General features: G+C 45.3%; 1 long non-coding RNA gene across 1 annotated transcript; it reads right to left on the bottom strand.

Annotated features, from left to right (window-relative positions):
• Positions 1-7,728: 7,728 nt before the first annotated feature.
• On the bottom strand, positions 7,729-17,337 carry LOC121834115. Its single transcript, XR_006077048.1, has 3 exons — positions 17,310-17,337; positions 13,060-13,232; positions 7,729-7,988 (listed from the first exon to the last, which is right to left on the bottom strand). It is a non-coding gene; the product is annotated as an uncharacterized LOC121834115 (long non-coding RNA).
• Positions 17,338-19,398: the final 2,061 nt, after the last annotated feature.

The following is a 19,398-nucleotide window of genomic DNA, read 5'->3' as shown; positions in this document are numbered from 1 at the left end:
CATCTGTGCTGCAAGAGGGACTCCACACAACCCTACAGAGCTTTTTGTATACATGCCCCTAGAGTACAACTGGCCCCAACTTTTGCGTGTGCTGTCTCGAAGAAATTTGACACACAAACACTCCTACCTGGTGCGAGACCCTTCCCCAACAATTTGATAGTTGTACGAGCGAGCGGCAGCTCTTTGAAGTCTTGCTCGCGCTCTGGTGAGCCTTCAAACGACCAGCCGCTCCGCCGAGCGCGCGCCGCACGAGATGAATTAATTAAATTAATCTCGCGCGCATAGCGAACGTTCCTTTTACCCGAGGGAGCGCTTCAGAACAAAAAAGCAAAGTGTGGTAGCAAATGATGAAGCCGTGAGCAATATCGAACACGAAAATGACTGCTTTCCTGCGGGAAGTCGCGTCAGTGCCCGTACATTAAAATATCGACTCGATGAGAGGCAAACTACAGTCGTCGGGTCTTCTACGGAACGCGTGCTCACGTTTGACACCAACATCGCGTCTCGGAAACGAAAATTCAGCCTCGGAGGTCCGAACACAGGTTCGGAAATTAGAATTGGCCGCCATGACCATGCCCACGGTAAAAGCGTCATAGCATCGCGAAACCTTTTATTACACACGTTCAAAGTGGTGTCCGTAGAGTCTAGAAAGACCAAGGAACACATCGGTGCTAGCGGTGACGAGATACGACGAGTATTATTGAAGCGAGATCGAAGAAAGGATCGGTGCCTAAAGTGAGGAAAGCGAATGGCTGGCTTCGATGTGAAAACTTTCAAACGCCGTTTATTTCGCGAAACTCGCATCACACAAGAAAAGAAATCGGTCTCTGTCCAGTCCAGGGGCGGCTGGGAACAAGTGTCCCCCATTTGATATCGTAAATTCAAGGTCGTAATATAGATTTCAGAAATTCAATATTTTCAATGGTAAAACAACAGGCACCAGGTGGCGGGATTTACCGACCGGTCGGAATTGCTCAGCTGCACTCATGGATCCATTCATTCGAAACGGGTCATCTATCTATTCATTCATAAAAAATGTAATTCCTGGCCGTGTTTTAAAATTAACGAAATCATACTGCGAGGTAAAGCTTCTGTACACCTGGCGTTTTGAAACCTGCCTGCGTCCAGCGTTCTTTCATTTCTGCTGTCACGTGACACGATCCGCCCGAGTAACTCGGGTTTATTAGGGTGAGATTTGAAACACAGCCCTGGTTTAATAAAACCAAACTTAGAATTACGGGAATCGTCTTATTTTTGAAAACGATGTCGTCGAGACCCGTGTTCCACAACAAGTTTAAATTATTTAGGTCAAGTATTTAGAAATTTACCGCCCATTCGTGGTTCTGGTTTGGTTTTTGCAAAAAAAGCAAATGGCTGCCGCGTGTTTTGCTCGCAACCGGAGGTGATTCAATCGCACGAAGCTCGGAAAGTAGGCTAGCTAGGACATTTATTTTAACCAGGGAGTAAGATTATGTTCCGAGGAACATTCGAGGCGCGTCTCATCGATGTAGGTATTCTAAAAAGAAAGTTATCAACAGAAGTTTACGTGTAAGTAAGGCTTCACTGTACGATGTTTTGACTTCACATATGCTCGTATAAAGAAAACTACGATAGCTAGAGGGTTCTAATTCGCAGCGAATGATCGCGCTCTAAATTTAGACGCACTGTTAAAATTTTATCGCTCCAGCTAGTCTAGAACTCGTTATATTCGCGAAAACAGGTTTTGGGACTCTGCTCGGAAATTAACAAGCCCGACCAAGTTCAATCGTTCGCCTGTGGATATTCAAGACCGCTGGAGTGCATTCATCGATTGTGGTCGTGAAAACAACATCATAGGAACATGTGTGTGCAGTGAAACCGTGTCAGCTCATCTCAATCGAGACTCATCGATCAACAGGGAGGGTGTCCCGAGCACAAGTGGATGGATATACTTCAAAGAGCTGCCGCTCGCTCGGAATTAGAAAACCATTAAGCTATCCAATTGTCGGGAAAGGGTGTCGCACCAGGTAGGAGTGTTTGTGTGTCAAATTTCTTCGAGATAGCAAACGCAAAAGTTGTTTTATCGACCTAATAAAACCGCTCGGAGAACTCGGCTCATTTCTGGTGTTTTTTCTGTTTTTTTTTGTTGTTTTTTTTTAGTGAAAAAAGATGACTCTTCAGATTACCATTTCTTTTAGGTAATTGAGAAGTTGCATTAAAGAAACGGCCTGCACAGTAAATACAAATGGTTCTATTGCGATTATTTCATAACTGAACCAGAAAAGCACATTACTGCTCATGTCTAGGAAACTAAGAGTGCTAGAGCGACGATTCATTTTTGATACGAGTGCTTGCTTTCCTCCTGTAATGAACGAGCCCAGGTTGGTTAACACAGCTGGTGTCAAAGTTTATGTACGAACGCAAAAGCTGAAGGTAGTCCTGATTTTTCGAGCCTTTGAACAGGGGCGTGGGGTTTTGTAGTGTCTGAGAATAAAGAGGCACTGCAGACAAGAAGACTGTGTCCTCGGTGTTGCTTGCCCACCCCCGTAAGATGTGGAGACACACTTCATTGAAAACCTACGTGATTTACTGAGACAGGGGTTTCTGCAGAACCCCGTAGGGGGCTGTGCAGAGAATACAGGTCGACATCAAGCCTTCAGAACTCACAGGTACCATTCGACAAGAATGCTGTAGCTGGACTTGAAACAAGCCGACGTGGGAAAGTACAGAAGCCGAGAAAACAAATGTGTCGGCCAAGCCGTAGCAAGGACGTCCCAGCACGACTGCGGACAGCGTTATCCTGGCTGTGCAAAGTGGACGTCCCTCGGAGACAAAAGGCAGACTTTTGGTATTCCGCAGTAACCATGCCTGCGTTCAAATTTTGGCAGTCAAGGGAAAAGGGACGTAGCTTGAGGGTTCCAACTGAACAGGTAGCAAGCTGGAAGGTTACTCGTGCTTCAGTTTAGCTCATCTTGCGCCAGAAAGTGCACAAGGGGACAAAATAGAAAGTGTCGGGCCAGTTGTACTGTAGGGGCATGTTTGTTTGTTTGTTTGTTTATTGGAACTTTTGACAATACAGGATTGTCATGGTGCTGAGGCAAAAGGTGACAGTAAGTCACCTGACCAGGCCCCTAGCACCAGACTACACTTGCAGCAGATGGAGCAGATGCAGCAGGCAGACTAGTGGTAGAGTGCTATAGTTAACCATAAACAAAAACAAAAAATACGCAGTAACTAGATCACTACACTACATACGCTCTTGCAATGAAAAATAAATAATTCGGAACATGCAACAAAAATATATGAACTACATTACTACAATTACATCTGTACACATAATTTAGAAGACCACAGTATTATGCGGAAAGTAAAAAATATGTTTTTGATTTTTTTCTGAAAGTCAAGAGGTTTGAATTATGATCGATTATATCGATCAAGCCAGGGTGGAGGTTGAGAAGATTGGGAATCTGCCAAGATAGTAATTGCGTACCGTAATTTGTTCTGGTTCTGATTTTTATAAAGTTTGTATTTCTAAAATTGTAGTGTGTATCAGTATTCGTATATCTAGAAAGGAATAATTCACGGTGAGTTTTAACTTGGGAGAATATAACCTCAGACAATCGTTGATTATACAGTGCCTCAATATTCAGGATACGATGTTTCTCAAAGTATTGGAATGTATGATCGCGGCTTGATAGGTTTTCAATAAATCGTATACTTTTTTTCTGCATTAAGTGCAAACTAGTCATATTACATTTAGATGTAACCCCCCAGACAAGTAAACAATAGTGCAGTCGAGAATGAACAGTAGTGAAATAGAGCTGACGTTTTAGCCACATTGGTAATAAGGCACGAAATCTATTCAGCATGCCAATAGACTGTGCGATGTCACGCTTCACAAAATTCACATGACATGTCCAGCGAAGGTTTTCATGAAAATGTATGCCTAAGAATTTGTATTCGGTAACCCTTTCTAGTGACCGTGACTGGAATACAATTTCGGTAGTAAGGTTAACTGGTCTGTTAATTGAGGAAAAAACAATATATTTTGTTTTGTCAACATTTAGAAGCAGCTGATTCGCATCAAGCCACTTCGATAAGTTTTTGAGCCATGCGTTTGTGACAGGAATAAGAGATGATAGGTCCCTGGATGAAAAAAAAACACTCGTGTCATCGGCGTAAAGTACTATGTCTGGCGTATGGGGGATAGCAACAATGTCATTGATATAAAGAAGGAATAGTATAGGTCCTAATATTGATCCTTGCGGAACACCAAATTTTATATGTTCAGTGTCCGATTCTATACTATTAGCTACCACAAACTGGCTACGATTTGTCAGATAACTGCGCAATAGTTTAAGTGAAATGCCTCTAATTCCGTAGTGTGGCAGTTTATCAAAGAGAATATTATGCTTGATAGAGTCAAAAGCTTTATTGAAATCTACGAAGATGCCTATAGTGTAGGATTGATTTTCTATATTGCTGATAAGTTTTCCTCGAATGTTAAGTAAAGCTGACTCAGTGGATTTACCTCTCTGAAATCCATATTGGTTTGCAGAAATTAGTCGGTATTTATGAAGATGATTAATTATTCTAGATGTCTACAAAAAGCTCTGTAGGGTTGTGTGGAGGCCCTCTTGCAGCACAGATGTGTATTTGTCCTCACCGTCTCTGGAAAAGACGACCATAACACAGAATGAACGTCCCTCGGAGACAAAAGGCAGACTTTTTGTATTCCGCAGTAACCATGCCTGCGTTCAAATTTTGGCCGTCAAGGGAAAAGGGACGTAGCTTGAGGGTTCAAACTGAACAGGTAGCAAGCTAGAAGGTTACTCATGCTTCAGTCGAGCTCATCTTGCACCAGAAAAAGCACAAGGGGGGAAAATAAAGAGTGTGGGGCCAGTTGTACTCTAGGGGCATGTATACAAAAAGCTCTGCAGGAACAAACCTTTTCCCGAGGTGGACAGCAGGGGCCTGAAGACATAAATAAAAAAGAAGTGACACATTTAACGAGTCTTCACTGCGCCAGAAAAACAAGAATCAGCTCATTTCTTTTTGAGACCTCAGACTTTATTTAGGCCAAGAATACAATTTTTCAGACGAGCTGTCTCAATGTAAAAACACACTTCCTTATTAGTACCCTTTTGACACACAAACAGTCCTACCTGGTGCGAGACCCTTCACCAACAATTTGATAGTTGTACGTACCTATAATGGTTTTCTAATTACGAGCGAGCGGCAGCTCTTTGAAGTCTTGCTCGCGCTCTGGTGAGCCTTCAAACGACTAGCCGCTCCGCCGAGCGCGCGCCGCACGAGATGAATGAATTAAAATAATCTCGCGCGCATAGCGAACGTTCCTTTTACCCGAGGGAGCGCTTCAGAACAAAAAAGCAAATTGTGGTAGCAAATGATGAAGCGGTGAGCAATATCGAACACGAAAATGACTGCTTTCGTGCGGGAAGTCGCATCAGTGCTCCTACAGTAACCTATCGACTCGATCAGAGGCAAACTACAGTCGTCGGGTCTTCTACGAAACGCCTGCTCACGTTTGACACCAACATCGCGTCTCGGAAACGAAAATTCAGCCTCGGAGGTCCGAACACAGGTTCGGAAATTAGAATTGGCCGCCATGACCATGCCCACGGTAAAAGCGTCGTAGCTTCGCGAAAGCTTTTATTTCACACGTTCAAAGTGGTGTCCATAGAGTCTAGAAAGAACAAGGAACACATCGGTGCTAGCGGCGATGAGATACGACCAGTATTAATGAAGGAAGTGTCTATTCTGCCGGCAGCCGGCAGAATAACCGGCGGGGGAAAAAGTGCCGGCAGTAGTCGCCTATTGGGTCTCGTATAAAACGGATTGTAAACACGCCTATTCCGAGCTGTGGATTAGCTCAGTGGGTAAGATGTGCGCTTCGTACACAGCAGGATCTTAGTTCAATCCCCCGAGAAAATTTTTTTTTTTTTTTTTCTTCGGACTTTTGTTTTTTGTTGAGGTATTAGGCGATATTTACGGCATCTCTCTTTTAGAATTAACACTACAAAAAGAACACGCAAAAAAAACAAAAACAAAAAAAAAACAGAAAAAACACCAGAAATCAGCCGAGTTCTCCGAGCGGTTTTAATAGGTCGATAAAACAACTTTTGCGTTTGCTATCTCGAAGAAATTTGACACACAAACAGTCCTACCTGGTGCGAGACCCTTCCCCAACAATTTGATAGTTGTACCTATAATTGTTTTCTAATTACGAGCGGGGGCGGCAGCTCTTTGAAGAATATCAATCCACTCGTGCTCGGGAGACCGTCCCTGTTGATCGAAAAGTCTCGATTGAGATGAGCTGACACGGTTTCACTGCACACACATGTTCCTATGATGTTCTTTTCACGACCACGATCGATGAATGCACTCCAGCGGTCTTGAATATTCACGGGTGAACGATTGAACTTGGTCGGGGTTTTTAATCTCCAAGCAGAGTCCCAAAAACCTGTTTTCGCGAGTATAACGAGTTCTAGACGAGCTGGAGCGATGAAAATTTAACAGTGCGTCTAAATTCAGAGCGCGATCATTCGCTGCGAATTAGAACCTTCCAACTATCGTAGTTTTCTTTATACGAGCGTATGCCAAATCACACCACAGAATGAAGCCTTACACGTAAACTTTTTATTCGTAACTTTCTTATTAGATTAGCTACATCGATGAGACGCGCCTAGAATGTTCCTCGGAACATCCCACTCGCCTGGTTAAAATAAATGACCCAGCTAGCACTTGTGGATTGATATACTTGAATACAAAGTACAGAGATACAAAAAAAGAAGAGAAAACGCAAGTTCAAAGGCTGTATAGATAATACAACGCCGCTGACAGCGTCTTGCAATAAGCGCAACAGAGAACGTTAAAAGAATGCATGTGCTCGCTTTTGGGCGAGCACACACATAAAAAAACACATTTCTTTTTTTTTTCACGATTACCACAGGAAAAAGTCAAATTTCTGAATAATACTGATAAGGTACTTACTTTGTTTCCGCAGGTGTGCACAGCAGGGGCCTCTTTGTCCGTTTAACCTCAGATTGTTATATTATATTAAAAACGCAACACCAGGTAATCCGTAAAATGGGAGAGCGGAACAGGGGAAAATTGTAATGTAATAGCTCACAACAAAGTTGGGAGGAGTGGCAGTAGTGGGCAAGAGGAAAATTAAAACACCATGCAAAGAGTTGCACATGAAACAAACGCTCGATCGACTACAAAACATTGTCAGATACAAATCTGCGATGAGGTAGGCTGTTTCATTCTGTTATGGTTCTGGGAAAAGAGTATTTAAATGCATTTGTAAGCAGATCAAGACACTATGGCGTCGGGAAGTATTTAAATTCTTTTTTTATATTTGGTTTCTATTCATTTACACTGCAGGCCATTTCCAATCCCCAAGCAGGGTGCGACGAGAAGGAACAAAAAAAAATAACAGTAAACCGACAAATCTGGTACACTGGAGATCACAAAAAGAAAGAAGAAAAAACACAAGTTCAAAGGCTATGTATAGATATAATAGAACGCCGCTCATAGCGTCTTGCAATAAGCTCAAACATAAGAAAGAAGAATTTATGTCCTCGCTCTTTTTTTTTTTCACGATTACCACGGGAAAAAATCAAATCTCTGAACAAACTGATAAGGGACTTACTTCGTTTCCGCAGGTGTGCACAGCAGGGGCTTCGTCCTCACCAGCAAAACACAAAACAACAGATTTCTCTGTTTTAACCTCACGTTTTATTAGGCTTGACGTCAAACTTTATTAGGCCGACAATGCAAGTTTCCGGACGAGAGCTGTCTCGATGAAAACACACTTGTTCCTATTCAGTGAATTCGCACGAGCTAACACGATTTCATAAAAACACTTTTTGCTTGGAGCAAGTTCTCAGTTGCCATTCAAGCGGTCTTGATTAAGCACAGGTCATCCGCAGCTGAAGGAGGTCACTTGAAACGGAGGGCCAGCCGTGCAACTCGCTCTTGCGCTGCACAAAAAGACAATCTTTAGCGCCCTACATTAAAGATGCACCGAACGTTCTTACGCCATACACATAAATTTTTTCTTTTCTTTCGTGCGTCAGAGGCCGGCTTCCTAGCTCGGCGCCGCCGATTCCGTGTTTCGCGTGAAAAGAACAAAAGAATTCGTGCAAGAAGTCGGCTCCAACGGTCGCCCAACAGACAAAGGGGCTGTAGCAGACGACAGAGGTTCGGGGAAAGCTCACGCCACTAGCAAAGCCTGGCCTGGCGCTGCTGCCCGCCCGCCGAAACCGCTCCTCCTTTCCCTCGTTCGGGAGACGCTAGTATCTTTTTTTTTCGGCTTCTTATCGGCTGCGTTCTTGGCGCCCGACTTGATTGACAGCCTCTGTCTCGCGGTCTGCTTTAATCTCTTCTTCCCTGCCTTGCAGCGGGGACTGCTCCTCTTTGTGCAATAGCTACTCTGGGGCGTTTTTCTTTTTGCTATTCTTTGCTTTAAAAGCTCTTTCCCTGCGTCTAGCAAACACACACACTTCTTTCGCGGCACCGTTAATGAACACCGTCTGCGTTTAGAAACTTACAAACGAACAGCCCCGAACTCGATTACCGAAGCGCCGATGAAATTAATCAGCGCGCCCACCGAAAACCCAACACGCTCGAACGCTGATTTTACGATGCAAGATAATAAAAAAAACGTACTTGGACACTACCAACCCAATTACAGCAACAAATTAAGAAATACGAGGAAAACAATATTGCGCAATCCTTAATCGGACGTTCGAATCGCGGCTGACTTCGTTTTATCAGTTAAAAAAAATAATAAACGTAGGTAGACACGCTGAACTTCGCGTATAGCCACTCTAACACATACCGTTTTAAAGCCAACAGTTTATTTATTATTTCGTGCCAACTGAGAAATCGACACAAGCTCAAAAGACGAATTTTGCCTAACGAAAACTGCCCAAACGCCTAGGATGTGCAGGTCACGCTTGCATAATTGTGGAATGCCTTTTTCCCACCCTATTATAGTTTGATCGCTCACTCCTCTCTTTTTCCGAGGCAGTATTCCATCATTTCGCGATGGAATACGCGCTTCAAAGCTTAATACATTTCTTTGCAGAGCATGGACCTATCAAAAAAAAGCACTTGCATCAAACATGCATCGGTAATTCTTGCTCGCGCTCTGGTAAACAGCCTTAAAAAAAAAAAAAAAAGAAGACCAGCCGCTCCGCCGAGAATTCAATTCATCTTGCGCGCCTATATCACGCTCAATATAGTAGATCCCATTAAAAGCCTTCTTTGCCGACACTCGGAAAAGCGTGCAGAATCACGCACGCTCAGAAAAGAACATTTCCATCTACCAACCGCCGAGCACAACAAACGCTCTTCTAATCTCGCAAAACGCACGCGCTCACACAAACGACTTTGGGCAAAAACAAAGATCATGAAATGATCTTTGTTTTTATTCCCAGCGTCATGTACACGCATTTCTTGCGTGGAACAACGAATGAATAACTGCTATCTGCGTTTAATTCGATCTAGAAATCCCGTCGCGCCCGTTTGTTTACTTTCTGCCTTCCAGGTTAGACAACCTTCCTTCAAAAAATCCTAAAAAAATCACGAATTCGTGCTAGAAGTGCCTGCCTCGGACGATAGGCAGCGAACAATTAGCGCCTTAGTTTGCGATTAAATAAGCTTCTGTACGCGTTTAATTAAAACTTGAAAGCACGCCGCCCGTCACGCGCGATGCCGGCGTTCGCTTTTCCAGGAGGGTTAAACACACTGCTCCTTTTTTCTTTAAGTTGAAAAAAGGTAATAATAAAAGTAGATAGAGATTCTTAATTTCGTGTGCCGTTAGACAAACGTGTGCGCTAAGGGCACAGAAAAAGAGACTGTTCTAAAGGTAGTAGTTCACTTTTATTTTTAATTTTTGCCTGATCTTAGACGATCGGATCGCGGCTCGAGCGCGCTCCGGACTCAACCGCTTCACTCTCTAACCCAAGAAAAAATAGTTGTACGCATATCGAAGTATATATTTTCCGAAAGCTAATGAACTTGTGCAATAGGTGTAAAAATTATTTGATTTTAAACGGAATTATTCTTCTTCATATTTCGATCTAACCAGCCAAACTAGTTTTCGGGTGCTCTGGGTGGCTGGTCGATTTAAGTTAAAAAAAGGTAATAATAAAAGTAGATAGAGATTCTTAATTTCGTGTGCCGTTAGCGAAACGTGTGCGCTAAGAGCACAGAATAATAAGATTCTTGTGAAGCGAGTAGTTCGTTTTTATTTTTAATTTTTGCCTGATCTTAGACGATCGAATCGCGGCTCGAGCGCGCTCCGGACTCTCCCGCTAAAAATCGGACTCTCCCGATAAAAATCAAAGCTATACTTCGTTTCACCTTATGTGCGAGCGAGGGCAAAGCTGGAAGCGCGAGCACGAAAGCTCCGTGCGTTCAGGCTTTGCTCGAGCGCGCGAGCTGGGGAGAAACGCAAAAAGCGCTGGTCTCGTGCTTTTAGGCTAGCCCACATGGTGCGCTTTTCTCCGCGTCTGCGTCGCGTCTGCGCCTGCGCTTTGACGTCACTTCCGGCGCCGGGACGAAACGCAGCGCTTTTAGGCGCATCCCGGCGTATCTGGAGGAGCCAGATATTTTGCGTCCACGCGTCGCGTCTCGCGCTGCGTCCAGAAGGCAACAACCAATGAACCGCCGTGTTCACTAGTTGCAAGGAGCGTTTGAATTTTCTCCACTGTAGGACTGTAGTTTTCGCCGCCACAGACCTCGCGACAAAGGCGATAATAATAATAATAATACTTTTTATTTGCACATATTGCGATACCCACTCGGCAGCGTGCGAGGCTAGGCAAAAAGGTCGAGACCCTTACGCAGGTGGGCCTGCTAGCCCGCCGCCAAGTAGGGAAAGGGATACGGGAAAGGAAAATAAATAAAAACACTCAAAACAGAAAGATACACACAAAAACGGGTAGCAGCCCTGTGCCATTCCAAGGCAAAGCGCACGCGCGCACGCACACACACACACCCGCGCGCGCGGAGTTTACAAAATTTGCACGCTCGCGGCCTTAAATAAAAACGGCTTTTAGGCCCCGCCAACGCTAGCAGCAGGGCGAACATGGGTAGTTACGTCCTTCCCCCGCGGATATCAGTTTATCATACCTTTTACACAAGTCCAGGGAATCCTCTCTGCTCCGCGGGAGAGGCTGACGCTGCTTCAGCTGAACAGAGAGGACCTAGCGAAGTACAAAAGCGTCCTGCACTCTCGCAGGCCAAATGTAAAGAATACAAGGACACCGAGAGACAAAGGTACAAAATTAATACTACCGGCAACAACCGCAACAACGTAACCACTGTAGCGGCCAGCGGCCAACGGCCAGCTGTAAATGTTTTGGCGCCCTTCCCCCCCCCCCCCCCCCCCGTTTTGGTTTTGGCGCGGGCGATGGTGATGCCAATGGCGTATCGAAACGTAGATGAGGCGTACGCACTAAAAAGGATAAAAATTAGTGAAATGGAGCTTCATTGCGATTGCTGTAATAAAAATGAGTGCTTGCTATTACTAAAATTAAATACTACGGCATGTAGCCATCATTTACCGCGCGATTTCTATTTAATGTTTGCTTTTGTTTCTTAAGCGCGTCTGGCTACGTTGGGCAGACGCTTCGGAAACGCAGACGCGAAGCGCTGCGCGGTAGCGCTGCGTGTGGTTTGACTGGGCGCACGCGTCGCGCTTAGCGCGCGCGCCAAGCCGAGACGCGCGTCTAGACGCACTGAAAAACGCGCCATGTGGGCTAGCCTTTTAGCTTTGGCTTCGCTCGCAGATAAGGTGAAACAAAGTATAGAAGCAGACAAAGAACGCACCCGACAAGAAGCAACGCCAAAGAAAGATAACGGATACAGTCTCAAAGAGCTAAGTGGGTCAGGGGGCCCAGGCAAGGGGTGGCCCTAGGGTGCCTGAATGTCCTTCTGTTTAGGGTGATGCCACCCTTTGTAGTACCAGATGCCGACAGCACGCGCTCACGGGCAAAATACAAAGAAATCGACGAAAACAAAATGTCGCCATAGCACAGTCAGCGCCACAAGCGTGTGCAGGGACACGCTCTTTCACCTGCTTCTCAACAAAAAATAAACTTGTGTGACAAAATGGCGACATGCCACCACCCTAAGCAAAGCGCGCATGAAGGCACCCTAGGTGGCCCGGCGTGCGCGTTCTAAGCGGAGTCGAGTTAGAAAAAAGATTTCAGCGCGTGGTTCACCAAATGCAAAGGTAGAAATATGACATTTTCTAAAAATGCCTGGCACTTCGTTCTCTTCTACAGCACGAGCCGCGACGTTCGGCAACCGCTTCGAGGATCTGACCGGCTGTGTCCCGGTATCGACCACCTGAACCGGGAGCTACGCACGGTGCGAAGGGAACAGCGGAGGCACGAGCATCTACGCCACCCCGTCCCTGGACTGAGTGGCTACACAAGCGAGGAAACGAGCCTCGTCACGACATATGCCGGGGAATCTCTAGGCCTCGTAGAACTTTCTGTCTCCCGACCCTTCTCTTACCAACCCCGGACGAGCCTGTGACAACGTGCGACAGACATTGCTAATTGCTCTGTACAGAAGAGAACGAAGTGAGATGACAATTTCGTGTGCCGCTAAAGAAACGTGCGCGCCAAGAGCACAGAAAAACAAGTTAAAAAATGTAATAATAAACGGAGATAGAGATTCTTAATTTCGTGTGCCGTTAGAGAAACGTGTGCGCTAAGAGCACAGAATAATAAGATTCTTGTGAAGCGAGTAGTTCATTTTAATTTTTAATTTTTGCCTGATCTTAGACGATCGAATCGCGGCTCGCGCGCGCTCCGGACTTTCCCGTTTTACTCTCTAACGCAACGAGAAATACTTTTACGCATATCGAAGTATATATTTTCCGAAAGCTAATGAAATTCTCCAATAGGTGTGAAAAGCACTTGGTTTTAAACGAATTATTCTTCTTTTTTTGCTGAAAAACTCAAATCACTTTCGTTTGGCAAATAATCAAAAACTCGAAATTAAAGGATAGTATAATGGACGTACACTTACCCCAATGTGTCGAACGAAAGGAGGCCCTTTGACGAAGGCAGGAAGCGTGAGGCGACGTTCGGGGTCCGAAGAAGAAGAAGACCGATTTCGGAACAAAGAACAAAGAAGGAGCTGGACACGGGCGACTACGCGACTGCTCCCAAGCACAACGGAAACCACACTGGGGCCGGCCTCTGGGAACAAAGGAAAGCGGAGGAGGATGAGCGAGGAGGAGAGGGAAAGAGAAGGAAAAAAGGATGGATGGATGGATGGATGAATACGGCTGAGCCCTTTGGATCGGGCGGTAGCTTACGCCACCTAGCCATTTTGTTTTACCATTTAAGCTTAGAATATTTAAATGTGAAATCTATATTCACTCCGCAGTGCAAAGAAAGTGAGGCTATGAAACCCCCTTGCCATCAGTGGATAAGAAAATACCTAGTTTTCCCTCGATTTCTGCCACCATTCACTTAATCTTTGCTTGGTAATCTCTACAGTCTTGAAATCCACTCTCCCTTCGCTGTCTCTAAAACCCAATGACTTTATTAAATCTATGTTGTCTTCGGTAGGCATAGGATGAAGCCCTTTACAGTAGAGTATCAAGTGCTCAGCCGTCTCGTCCTCCTCTCCACAAGCAGTGCACACTGTATCAATTTCCTGGTACTTCACTCTGTATGTTCTGGTTCGCAGAACACCCGTTCTTGCCTCAAACAGCAATGAGCTTCCCCTAGAATTGTCATAAATGCTTTCTTTGGCAATAACTCTTTTGTTTAATCTATAGCTTTCCAGAGCCGTCTTTGTCTGCATTCCCTCTAGCCACCAATCTCTTTCTGTAGCCTTAACTTTCTTCTTAACTGAGACTTGCTCTTCCGTATCTTCGCTATAGCCCAAAAACTTTCCTCTTAATTTCCTAGTGCGCTGTCTCCACTTTGTGTCTACACTCCTCATGTATAAATAGCTGAAAACTTTTCGTGCCCATTGCTCCCCGTCCATTTGCCTCAACCTATCCTCAAATTCTACCTTGCTCACCGCTTCCCTGCTCTCAAATGATGCCCATCCCATGTCTCCTTGTACTCCCTGGTTTGGCGTTTTGCAATGTGCCCCCAAAGCCAGTCTACCTACTCCGCGCTGTTTTATTTCTAGTCTCGCATGCACTTCGGATTTCATGCATAGCACTGCGTTTCCAAAAGTCAAGCCAGGCACCATGACCCCTTTCCAAATCTCTCTCACCACCTCATACCTGTTGTAATTCCAAAGTGCTCTATTTTTCATTACAGCTGCATTTCTGTTGCCCTTACCTATTATATACTTTTCGTGGTCTCTGAGATATTCTGCACCATCACATATCCATACTCCTAGATACTTGTATTTACTAGCTCTCTCAACTGTAATATTCTGTATCTTCAGCCTCTCAACTTCATCCTCGTTAAAAATCATGACTGCCGATTTTTCGCTTTCGGGAAGGGGATCGCGCCGCCTGGTGGAGGGCAGACACACCACTCGCATCGGGTATTTTTTTCTTTATTATTTTGTTTATTTTTTGCACTATTTATTAAGGGAAGCATTCTCGTTGATCTCCCTTCATTAATACTGGTCGTATCTCATCACCGCTAGCACCGATGTGTTCCTTGGTCTTTCTAGACTCTATGGACACCACTTTGAATGTGTGAAATAAAAGTTTTCGCGATGCTACGACGCTTTTACCGTGGGCATGGTCATGGCGGCCATTTCTCCTTTTAGAAACCTTTGTTCGGACCTCCGAGGCTGAATTTTCGTTTCCGAGACGCGATGTTGGTGTCAAACGTGAGCAGGCGTTTCGTAGAACACCCGACAACTGTACTTTACCTCTGATCGAGTTGATTTTTTACTGTACGAGCACTGATGCGACTTTCCACAGGAAAGCACTAATTTTCGGGTTCGATATTGCTCAGCCCTCCTCCCTCGTACGTTTTCTTGAGAAAACTGTTTTTGTTTCTTGTTTAGCAACGGCCAGCGCACCTTTCGAAAGTTATTAGAAAACTTTATCTGCTCTGGATTTTAAATAAAGACACACCTGGGTCCTGTAGCCGAAAGATTTTTTTTTCTAAGCTTTGGAACCTCCTTTCGTAAAGGTATGCCTACTGAAATTTGAGGCCTCTGGTACCTTGCTACCTGTGAAGTTTCAACCCTCTGGATCCATCCGTTTTTCTCTGACGGCCAAAATTTGAATGCAGGCCTGTCTTAGTAAATCACCTTCAGGGGCTCTGGAAGCGGGGGGGCAGGGTGGGCTTGAGCCCCTCCTGTCCTCAGGACCGAGCTGCCGAGCCCCCCCTCCCCCTCCCTCTTTTTTTTCTTTTTTTTTAGTTTGTGTGTTTGCAGGTTATCTGGTATGGGCCTTCGGCCTATTTCCTGTACCTCCGTCTCTCCTGAGCCGAAATAAATGAAATGACTCTTTATACATGCTGACCTACCGCCCTCCTCACCTCCGCCAAGCACAAAAAGCACCGGGGCGACGGAGAGGCTTGCTTGAAAAGTCAAAACCAGAAGAAAATGACAGGCAGGACTCATGAGCCTGATTGACAACCAGTTTAGAGCGAGCAAAGAGGAGACAGCGAAATGAATGGATTCCGACAAGACGACGTCGGCCAGCGTTTGTCTGCTTCCCCCGTGTGGAAGCAAGAAGCCCAGAAGATGCATGGTGCTTCTGGCCCGCGGACAAAACAGGCAGGCGCTTAAAGGCCATCATTAGGAAAAGGGGGAGGGGGGGGGTCTGGTGAGCTTGAGTGGGGATTCGGGAGTGCTTAGAAAAGGCGAAAGTCTGCGAGCTCCCAAATTTGACAAGGCGCCTTTGATGGCGAAAGCTTTGCGCGCATGCGGCGTCGTGCCCGCAGGGTGGTGAGGCATGAGGCGACACATGTTTACAAACTAAGGACAACACAACACGAAGTCTGAAACACAGCTATTATCCTTCAGTACTCTCCTTTTGTGATGCCCCCCAACTTGTATTGACGCCAGGAGTCCGAAGCGATCACGGTCGATGTACTTGATCCCGAGGTACATACCGATGTATGCAACCTCTGCTTCCAGTTAAGACATCCGATGGCCCAACTTGCTGTGTTTGAGACTCCGTGTTGTGTTGTCCTTTTTTCCCCCGAGTTTCGGGGTTTTGTCTAAAACTTTTAACACTTGTTTGTCTACGTCTGCGTTAATACATCATGCTTCCCCGAGAATCCCTAAATGAAGGAAGGTTTTCATTTTTAGACATAGCCAATTTGGCATAGGCACAGCTGCGGTTGACATGTAACAGTTGGTATAGGAAAGAAAAAATAAAGAACACATGGTGCGGCTGATTTCAGTGGTTATCCAATCATTGTATGAGTTGTCAGTGCAAGCTTCTTACTGTTATTTTACTGAACCATTGTTTTAATTTGTTTTCCATGGATATGTGCGTGAATATGCGAACGCGGTGCATTAATATGTTTTCATTCAAATGTGGCAATTAATGTCAACCTGAAACCAACCTAACCTTGAGGATTTCGGAGATGTCGAGCCCCCCCTCTAAAGAAAGACTTCCGGAGCCTCTGGTCACGTTTGTTTTGATTAAAGTGTGTCTCCACATGTTACGGGGTGTGGGCTCTGTAGGGTTGTGTGGAGTCCCTCTTGCAGCACAGATGTGCATTTGTCCTCACCGTCTCTGGAAAAGACGACCATAACTCAGAATGAACGTCCCTCGGAGACGAAAGGCACACTTTTGGTTTGGCGCAGAAACAACGCCCGCGTTCAGATGTTGGCCGTCAAGTGAAAACGGACTTAGCTTGAGGGTTCAAACTGCTCAGATAGCAACCTAGAAGGTTACTCGTGCTTCAGTCGAGCTCATCTTGCACCAGAAAAAGCACAAGGGGGGAAAATAGGAGTGTGGGAGCGGTTGTACTGTGGCGGCATGTCTAGAAAAAGCTCAAAAGTGATTTGTGGAGTCCCTCTTGCGGCACAGATCTGTATTTGTCCTCACCGTCTCTGGGAAAGACCACCTTAACAAAAGAATGGACGTGAAAGTGAGGCAAAGGGCGTAGTTTTGCTTCGAGGTAGAAACAGCGCCTGCGTTCAGATGTTGGCCGTCAAGTGAAAACGGACTTAGCTTGAGGGTTCAAACTGAACAGATAGCAAGCTAGAAGGTTACTCGTGCTTCAGTCGAGCTCATCTTGCACCAGAAAAAGCACAAGGGGGCAAAATAAAGAGTGTGGGGCCAGTTGTACTCTAGGGGCATGTATACAAAAAGCTCTGCAGGAACAAACCTTTTCCCGAGGTGGACAGCAGGGGCCTGAAGACATAAATAAAAAAGAAGTGGCTCATTTAACGAGTCTTCACTGCGCCAGAAAAACAAGAATCAGCTCATTTCTTTTTGAGACCTCAGACTTTATTAGGCCAAGAATACAATTTTTCAGACGAGCTGTCTCAATGTAAAAACACACTTCCTTATTAGTACCCTTTTGACACACAAACAGTCCTACCTGGTGCGAGACCCTTCCCCAACAATTTGATAGTTGTACGTACCTATAATGGTTTTCTAATTACGAGCGAGCGGCAGCTCTTTGAAGTCTTGCTCGCGCTCTGGTGAGCCTTCAAACGACCAGCCCCTCCGCCGAGCGCGCGCCGCACGAGATGAATGAATTAAAATAATCGCGCGCGCATAGCGAACGTTCCTTTTACCCGAGGGAGGGCTTCAGAACAAAAAAGCAAATTGTGGTAGCAAATGATGAAGCCGTGAGCAATATCGAACACGAAAATGACTGCTTTCGTGCGGGAAGTCGCATCAGTGCTCGTACAGTAAACCATCGACTCGATCAGAGGCAAACTACAGTCGTCGGGTCTTCTACGGAACGCGTGCTCGCGTTTGACACCAACATCGCGTCTCGGAAACGAAAATTCAGCCTCGGAGGTCCGAACACAGGCTCGGAAAGTACAATTGGCCGCCATGACCATGCCCACGGTAAAAGCGTCGTAGCATCGCGAAACCTTTTATTACACACGTTCAAAGTGGTGTCCGTAGAGTCTAGAAAGACCAAGGAACACATCGGTGCTAGCGGTGACGAGATACGACCAGTATTAATGAAGCGAGATCGAAGAAAGGATCGGTGCCTAAAGTGAGGAAAGCGAATGGCTGGCTTCGATGTGAAAACTTTCAAACGCCGTTTATTTCGCGAAACTCGCATCACACAAGAAAAGAAATCGGTCTCTGTCCAGTCCAGGGGCGGCTGGGAACAAGTGTCCCCCATTTGATATCGTAAATTCAAGGTCGTAATATAGATTTCAGAAATTCAATATTTTCAATGGTAAAACAAAAGGCACCAGGTGGCGGGATTTACCGACCGGTCGGAATCGCTCAGCCGCACTCATGGATCCATTCATTCGAAACGGGTCATCTATCTATTCATTCATAAAAAATTTAATTCCTGGCCGTGTTTTAAAATTAACGAAATCATACTGCGAGGTAAAGCTTCTGTACACCTGGCGTTTTGAAACCTGCCTGCGTCCAGCGTTCTTTCTGTTCTGCTGTCACGTGACACGATCCGCCCGAGTAACTCGGGTTTGTTATTGTGAGATTTGAAACACAGCCCTGGTTTAATAAAACCAAACTTAGAATTACGGGAATCGTCTTATTTTTCAAAACGACGTCGTCGAGACACGTGTTCCACAACAAGTTTAAATTATTTAGGTGAAGTATTTAGAATTTTACCGCCCATTCGTGGTTCTCGTTTGGTTTTTGCAAAAAAAGCAAATGGCTGCCGCGTGTTTTGCTCGCAACCGGAGGTGATTCAATCGCACGAAGCTCGGAAAGTAGGCTAGCTAGGACATTTATTTTAACCAGGGAGTAAGATTATGTTCCGAGGAACATTCGAGGCGCGTCTCATCGATGTAGGTATTCTAAAAAGAAAGTTATCAACAGAAGTTTACGTGAAAGTAAGGCTTTCACTGTACGATGTTTTGATTTCACCTATGCTCGTATAAAGAAAACTACGATAGCTAGAAAGTTCTAATTCGCAGCGAATGATCGCGCTCTGAATTTAGACGCACTGTTAAAATTTCATCGCTCCAGCTAGTCTAGAACTCGTTATATTCGCGAAAACAGGTTTTGGGACTCTGCTCGGAAATTAACAAGCCCGACCAAGTTCAATCGTTCGCCTGTGGATATTCAAGACCGCTGGAGTGCATTCATCGATTGTGGTCGTGAAAACAACATCATAGGAACATGTGTGTGCAGTGAAACCGTGTCAGCTCATCTCAATCGAGACTCATCGATCAACAGGGAGGGTGTCCCGAGCACAAGTGGATGGATATACTTCAAAGAGCTGCCGCTCGCTCGGAATTAGAAAACCATTAAGC

This window comes from Ixodes scapularis, unplaced genomic scaffold (assembly GCF_016920785.2).
Source record: "Ixodes scapularis isolate PalLabHiFi unplaced genomic scaffold, ASM1692078v2 ptg000582l_1__unscaffolded, whole genome shotgun sequence".
NCBI lineage: Eukaryota > Metazoa > Arthropoda > Arachnida > Ixodida > Ixodidae > Ixodes > Ixodes scapularis.
Note: the sequence above shows the minus strand (reverse complement) of the source record. Positions and strands in the feature narration are given on the sequence as shown.